The sequence below is a fragment of the Rhinopithecus roxellana genome, chromosome 11 (genome assembly GCF_007565055.1).
Source record: "Rhinopithecus roxellana isolate Shanxi Qingling chromosome 11, ASM756505v1, whole genome shotgun sequence".
NCBI lineage: Eukaryota > Metazoa > Chordata > Mammalia > Primates > Cercopithecidae > Rhinopithecus > Rhinopithecus roxellana.
In genome coordinates this window covers 42963083-42970282 of record NC_044559.1, presented here as the reverse complement: position 1 = coordinate 42970282, position 7200 = coordinate 42963083, and positions in this window count along the sequence as shown.

Genomic DNA, 7200 nt, shown 5'->3' with positions numbered 1-7200 from the left:
CACGAGGTCAGGAGATCGAGACCATCCTGGCTAATACGGTGAAATCCTGTCTCTACTTAAAAATACAAAAAACTAGCCGGGCGACGAGGCAGGCACCTGTAGTCCCAGCTACTCGGGAGGCTGAGGCAGGAGAATGGTGTAAACCCGGGAGGCGGAGCTTGCAGTGAGCTGAGATCCGGCCACTGCACTCCAGCGTGGGTGGCAGAGCAAACTCCGTCTCAAAAAAAAAAAAAAAAAGAAAAGAAAAAATGCTCATCATCACTGGCCATCAGAGAAATGCAAATGAAAACCACAATGAGATACCATCTCACACCAGTTAGAATGGCAATCATTAAAAAGTCAGGAAATAACAGGTGCTAGAGAGGATGTGGAGAAATAGGAACACTATTACACTGTTGGTGGGATTGTAAACTAGTTCAACCATTATGGAAAACAGTATGGCGATTCCTCAAGGATCTAGAACTAGGTGTACCATATGACCCAGCCATCCCACTACTGGGTATATACCCAAAGGATTATAAAACATGCTGCTATAAAGACACATGCACACGTATGTTTATTGCGGCACTATTCACAATAGCAAAGACTTGGAATCAACCCAAATGTCCATCAGTGACAGACTGGATTAAGAAAATGTGGCACATATACACCATGGAATACTATGCAGCCATAAAAAAGGATGAGTTTGCGTCCTTTGTAGGGACATGGATGCAGCTGGAAACCATCATTCTTAGCAAACTATCACAAGAACAGAAAACCAAACACCGCATGTTCTCACTCATAGGTGGGAACTGAACAATGAGATCACCTGGACTCAGGAAGGGGAACATCACACACCGGGCCTATCATGGGGAGGGGGGAGGGGGGAGGGATTGCATTGGGAGTTATACCTGATATAAATGACGAATTGATGGGTGCTGACGAGTTGATGGGTGCAGCACACCAACATGGCACAAGTATACATATGTAACAAACCTGCACGTTATGCACATGTACCCTAGAACTTAAAGTATAATAATAAAAATAAAAAAATAAAGAAAAGATGCACCATCAATTTAATTACAAGTTTTCAGGTAAAAGAAAAAAAAACAAGAAACCACTACAATAAATGTATATATCAGGTGTAGTTTATATCCCATTTTTAGAAATGTTAAATATAAAAGCACATATATTCTTAGAACTAAGGAAACACAATAGTTTGGGGAACATAAGAGGAAAACTCCGTTTGAGGATATGACAGGTTAAATAGCTATTCAAAACAGTCACACACACCCCCTACTCACCACCTCATGGGAGGATTGCACCTCCCACTCCGTTGATATCAAGCTTGGCCCTGGACTTGCTTTGGTCTAATGATGGGCAATTGTATCTGACCAATCCTGACTTCAGTCTTGGCCACCTGATCTGCTTAGTCCAATGAGATGGTGGCAGGTGTGTTGCAAGTAGAGGCTTGACATGTACTTGTGTGGTGGACCTTGCCATTCTGTGCAATAGTGGTGAAGAGAATTTCCCTGGGGTAGCTGCTGTCCTTTTAGGATGGGCCCCAGACTGAACAGAACTAAGCTCAATCCTTGGTAAGGAGCCAAGGCCAGTTGGACACTCAGCTTGCAGCAGAACTGAGCTTAGATCAGCTGACTCACAAGAGTAGTTATAAATGGTTGTTACTTTAAGCCACTGAGTTTGAGATGGTTTGTTACATGGCACAAGCCGATTGATAGAGAGGGTAATCATCATGAATCTGGTTTTAAATATGTGGAGTAGAGAATAATCAGATTAAGAGAAAATAATAGTGTAGAATGGACAGTAATTTATCTGGAATATTCTTGGCCTGACCCATTCCAGATTAATAATATCTCTGAAGTTTCAAGCATAATGCTGAACAAATGACCTGCTGGTGTGTTTATATATATACATATGTGTGCATATAAATTGTAATTTCAAAACTCTAACACAGTTCTTTTCTGTTAAAACATATAAATGTCCTAAAACTGTAGGGATTTGTGATGTTTCTGTGTCCAGCTCTACCTGGTCCCTACTTTGTCAACCAGGTCACTACGGCATCACCACTTGGTGTTCCACTGTCAGTATGAGTCAACCCTGGGCACACACTCTAAAATGCGTATTTATCAAGTAGTTTCTGAGTGCCCAGCTCTAGCATATCCCCTGGGAGACAGATGGACAGGACAGAGGGTCCTGATCTCCTGAGATTCACATTCTGGTGGGGAAGACAAATTAGTAAATGAGATAAACAAGATTTTAGACTTGGAAAAAATAATGGTAATTAATGGTATGCTATTTCTTAAAAGGGCAATTGTAAAAATACTGTACTATTACAGAACGATTCTCTTATTTAATAATTCTAGTGTGTAGCCTCCCACATAATCTGACTTCAACTATAGATTTTATTTCCAGATTGCCAAACCTAGAGATTAAGCCTACTGATCAGGGTAAGCCTTAAGCAAAAAAGTGAAATTTTCCTCCATCACTCTTTCATCAAAATGTTCTGGGCATCTATTGAAGGCAGGTGTAGTGTGAGGTACATGTTGAATGAATGCTATCTCATTCAGTACTCTTACATCTTAATATTTCTGCTGGATTGCATCTGGGAAAGCAGAGGTTGACCGATTTGTCCGAGGAAGCAAAGCTATAAGGAGAGAAGTGGGGCACAGGGATACGAACTCCAAGTATTGTACAGCATTCTGTTTGCAAGCCACACTGCCTTCCCTCATGCCCATGGCCTCTATGCTCTCACTTCCAGCATGAATGGCTCTCAATTTGTTGAGATACCTCCTTTCCTGGGAATTGATCTTCCTTCTCTCTCCCTCTCTCATCCCCAGTAACACGTGACAATGCCCACTGGCTGCAAACGTTTGGACACCTTTTACTCACCATATGCATAATGAAGCAGAAAACGTAGGTCTGGAGGAAAAGAAGCAAGAAAATGTCCAGTTTAGGGGGCTGCCCCGATGACTTTCTTGAACTTGGTTCTACTCACCTACTCAAATTTCCATTTTCTAGTTAGGGTAGTTTAAGAACTTAATCTCACCTATCTGTCAATTTGGAAAGAGTTGTACTGATCCTTACTAAAGTGTACGTGACTAACAACCCCTTTAGGATGTTGGTAGCATGTGTGTTTTACAGCAGGAGCCTGTTGTGGTGCTAAATATTTCATGTACATTATCTGATATTAAGGCCATGCTCTTAAAACTTAACAAGTTTGTTCAACCCGTGGCCCAGGGTGGCTTTGAACGTTGCCCAACACAAATGCATAAACTTTCTTAAAACATTATGAGATTTTTTTTTAGCTCACCAGCTATTGCTAGTGTTAGTGTATTTTATGTGTGGCCCAAGACAATACTTTTTCTTATAGTGTGGCCCAGACAAGCCAAAAGATTGGACACACCTGTGCTATACCATATCCCTGGTAGACAATGCCCATAGGTATGAAGCCAAACGCTTGGGATATTTCACTTCAACAGTTAACTGGGTTTGCAGGGTCACAAAAAATCTAGGGAGATAGAGCTGGCCAAGGGCTCCCTGGTCCATCAAATCCCCACCGCTGCCTCCTTGGCTGACCCAGCCAAGAAGCCTGAGGTGGTGCAGACACTTCGTGCCTGTTCTCTCTCTCACCAAATGTTGGTCATGACATTAGGACAAAGCTTCTACTCCCTTATGTTGCACAGATGATTTTTGTTGTTGTTATTGTTTTTTGTTTTTGTATTTCTTTTTGTTTTAGAGATGGGGTCTTGCTCTGTCACCCAGCCTGGAGTGCAGTGGTGCGATCATAGCTCACTGCAGCTTCAAACTGGGCTCAAGTAATCCTCCCACCTCAGCCTCTAGAGTAGCTGAAACTACAGGCACACATCACTGCACCTGGCTAATTTTTAAAAACTTTTGTGGAGACAGGGGTCTGGCTATGTTGCCCAGGCTAATGTTGAACAGCTGGACTCCAGTGATCCTCCCACCTCAGCCTCCTGATTATTCACAAATGTTTTGAATCCACAAAGAGAGCAGGCCAACTTGGCCACTCTGGGGGCTGTGTGTGTTTATGTGTGTGAGTGGGGGAGTGTGGAGGAGAGGTGTCCATGGGTCATGGAATCTCTGAAGGCAGGAGAGGCTGCAGGACTTAAGTGGGGAAGGCATGTGACTTCATTTCTCTGAAGAACTATGAGGTGTGCACCGAGGCAGTGGCAATATGCCCAAGACCTCGACACTCTCCCCTTTCTTCTGTAGGGATTAAGGTGAGCCAAGGGGCTAGGTGGACCTCCTTTGTCCTGGAGTGATCCCAGGCCCTCTGTAAGTCACCAGTGCTTCCACAACCCTCTCTTGGTCCTCAGCATATCTCTGCTGCGTGGGCTGTGCTATGCATGAGGGAGGGATGTCAATGGTACGCTCTGCAGCCAAATTGCCTGGGGTTGAATCCTATCCCTGCCACTCACCAGCTGTTTTTGTCAGTTTGGGCTCCTGTAACTAAGTACCAGAGACCCTGTGGTTTGTTTCTTTCTTTCTTACAGTTCTGGGGCCTGGAAGTCTGAGATCAGGGTGCCAGGTGTCTGGTGAGGTCCCTCTTCTTGGCTTACAGATGGCCATCCTCTCATGGTATCCTCACATGGTGGGAAGAGGGCTGGCTAGCTCTCTGAGGTCCCTTTTGTGAAAGCACTGATCCCATTCATGAGGGTTCCATCTTCATGACCTAATCACCTCCCAAAGGCACCACCTCCTAATACCATCACATTGAAGGTTAGGATTTCAACGCATGAATTTGGGGAGGGATACAAAACACTCAGCCCTTACACCAGTTTTGTGAATATGGACAAAGGGCTTAACTGCTCTGCTCCTCACCTCCTCATCTGTCAAATGGGGATAATGGAAGTAGCTTCCTCTTGGAGTTGCTGAGAGGATTAAGTGAGACAAAGTGTGGAAAGTGCCTTCATGCCAGCTTCCTGGCACACACTCCGTAAGTGCCCCCTGTTAGGAAGGATGGCGCCGAGGCACAGAGAAGGTAAGAGCCTTACCAGCATCACTCAGCTAGAGAGTAGCTGTCCTCAGCTGGGTTCCCCCAAAGCAGGCCCTGAGGGAAGGATTGGTTTATTAAGGAAATGCCCCCAGGAAGACTGGGAAGGGGCAGGGATCATGGGGCAGGGAGGGAAGGGAAGCCAACCTGTCCAACCCCTGGCCATAGCCTTGCAGTTGTGGGGATCCATCCTGATCCTCCCAGGAGCTCTGATGGGTGAGTCATGCCTCGGGGTTGTCCCTGTCAGAGGTACGGGCGCTGGACCTTTCCTATTCCTGCTCTCAGGAGGTCTGTGGTCAAGGCTGCCCTGGAGGACATGAGCTCCCAGGCTCCTCTGGCTCTCTGGTCACTGGGGCAAAGTGGCTTCAGCTGTCCTCCAAAACAGTCACAGCTGCTTACCATGGGAAGCCGAAGTGCCTGAAGCAAGCAGTGCCAGGGTGCAGAGGTGGGACAGAGTGAGCAGGATTCAGGGGATCTGGGTAGGCACAGGCCTGTCCTATCCAGTGTGGAAGCAGGGCCCCACCTACCGTTTCTGGATTTCAGTTCTCTTTGCACCTGGCCCCTTCCTCCTTTAAATGGCCTAATCCAGCAAGACGGGCAGGCCCCCAGACAGACACAGTCCTGACGTGTCAGCCCTTTCGGGGCTAGCAGCAGGTTTTTCTCCTTTTGATGGCAATATTGAAAGCAGGGAGGCCACCCCCACTCTGAGGACAAAAGAAGGCCCTCTCCTCAATCTGCGTCTTGTCTTTGGAAATTTGTGGCGACCATTTCAGTTTAAACATATGACGATTAAATCGTTAAGGGTTCCGATGCCAAATTAATTACCCAGTAGAAAAGGGATCAATTGTGTAAATATATCATTTATGTAATGAGTCCTGGCTGTGATTTAGATGTCCAGATTGGTTTTTCTTCCAGCTTCTGTCCTGAAAACAAGTCTAGCCTTTGAGCCAGGGCCAAACAAACAGCCTCTATTAGGTCTGAATCCAGGGCATTAAGTGGCCCAAATAGACAGGTGGGGGCAGGTGAGACAGGGGGCTGAGACTGTGGGAAAATTGGAGCAATTTGCCAAAATGAGCCAAGTTCCTCCTATTATTCTTCCTGTCTCTGCAGAAAATTACTCTTCAGAAACAGGGAGTGGAAGTTAAACATCCCCTTAAATGACACTTCAGGCACGGCCCATTTCACCCCACCCCCCAGCCTCCTCCACTCCCCTCCACCAGACACTGTAGTCGAATCATGACAGCCTTTCCTGAAAAAGGAGCCACCGTTAGGTTCCAGGAGGCAGCCTCCGTCCCCAAACATTTAGCATTCTTGGGATTATGGTTCCGGCCGTCCAGCTTGGGGCCTGCCTGCCAGCTTGGGCAGGTGGCCGACTTGCTGCAGTGCTGCTCCCAGTCCAGGCACTGTATGGCAGCTTGGTGGTGAAGCAGTCACTGACTCTCGAATGTCCTAATCCATTCAACACTCCGTATGGGGCGTGCTTCCCATGTTCCTGCATAGGTCCCTCCCCTGGCTCCCCAGGCTCTGGGCTCCACCTCTCCCCCTACCCTCACCTCACTGGGTTTATCCATTTCTCATGGCACCAAATGCACAGCCAGTGTCCCCAGGACCCGCACAGAGCCCCACACACAAAGAACCCTCAACCCTGTTTGTGGAATGCATTAGGGAGCTTGGAATGGAGAGAAGGACTTCTATGCTCCACCTTCCCAGCCAGGTGCTGGGACTCCCAGGGAGCCTCACTTCTCTGAGATGCACCCCATCCCCTGCATTCTTGGTCTTTCTTGGGATGAATCTGAGGCAGAAAGTGAGCTCACTTGAGCTCTAGCCCTGGCTTGCACCCTGGTGGGTGGCAGTGGGGTCATGCAAGGCTTTTGCCTCCCAAGACTCATCTCAATAACAAGATGATGATTAGAAGATCCAAGATAATTAGAAGATCCTTGCCAGCCCAGCTCCTCCTTGGTGGGCTGTATTCAAGATTCCTGTCCTGTGGGTGGGGAGAAAGGTGAAAAGCTCATGCTCTAATTTAGGGGGTGAAACCTGGAACATAAGTGGGCTGAGGAAGCCTTTGCCTTGAAGAAAGTGAGATTGGGTGGGGGAGGTAATTATGCATCAAATGCCATGTATTTGTCAGAAATTCGTTGTTTAATTGATGTTTTATTGCTCCAACTGACACATGTGATCGAAAT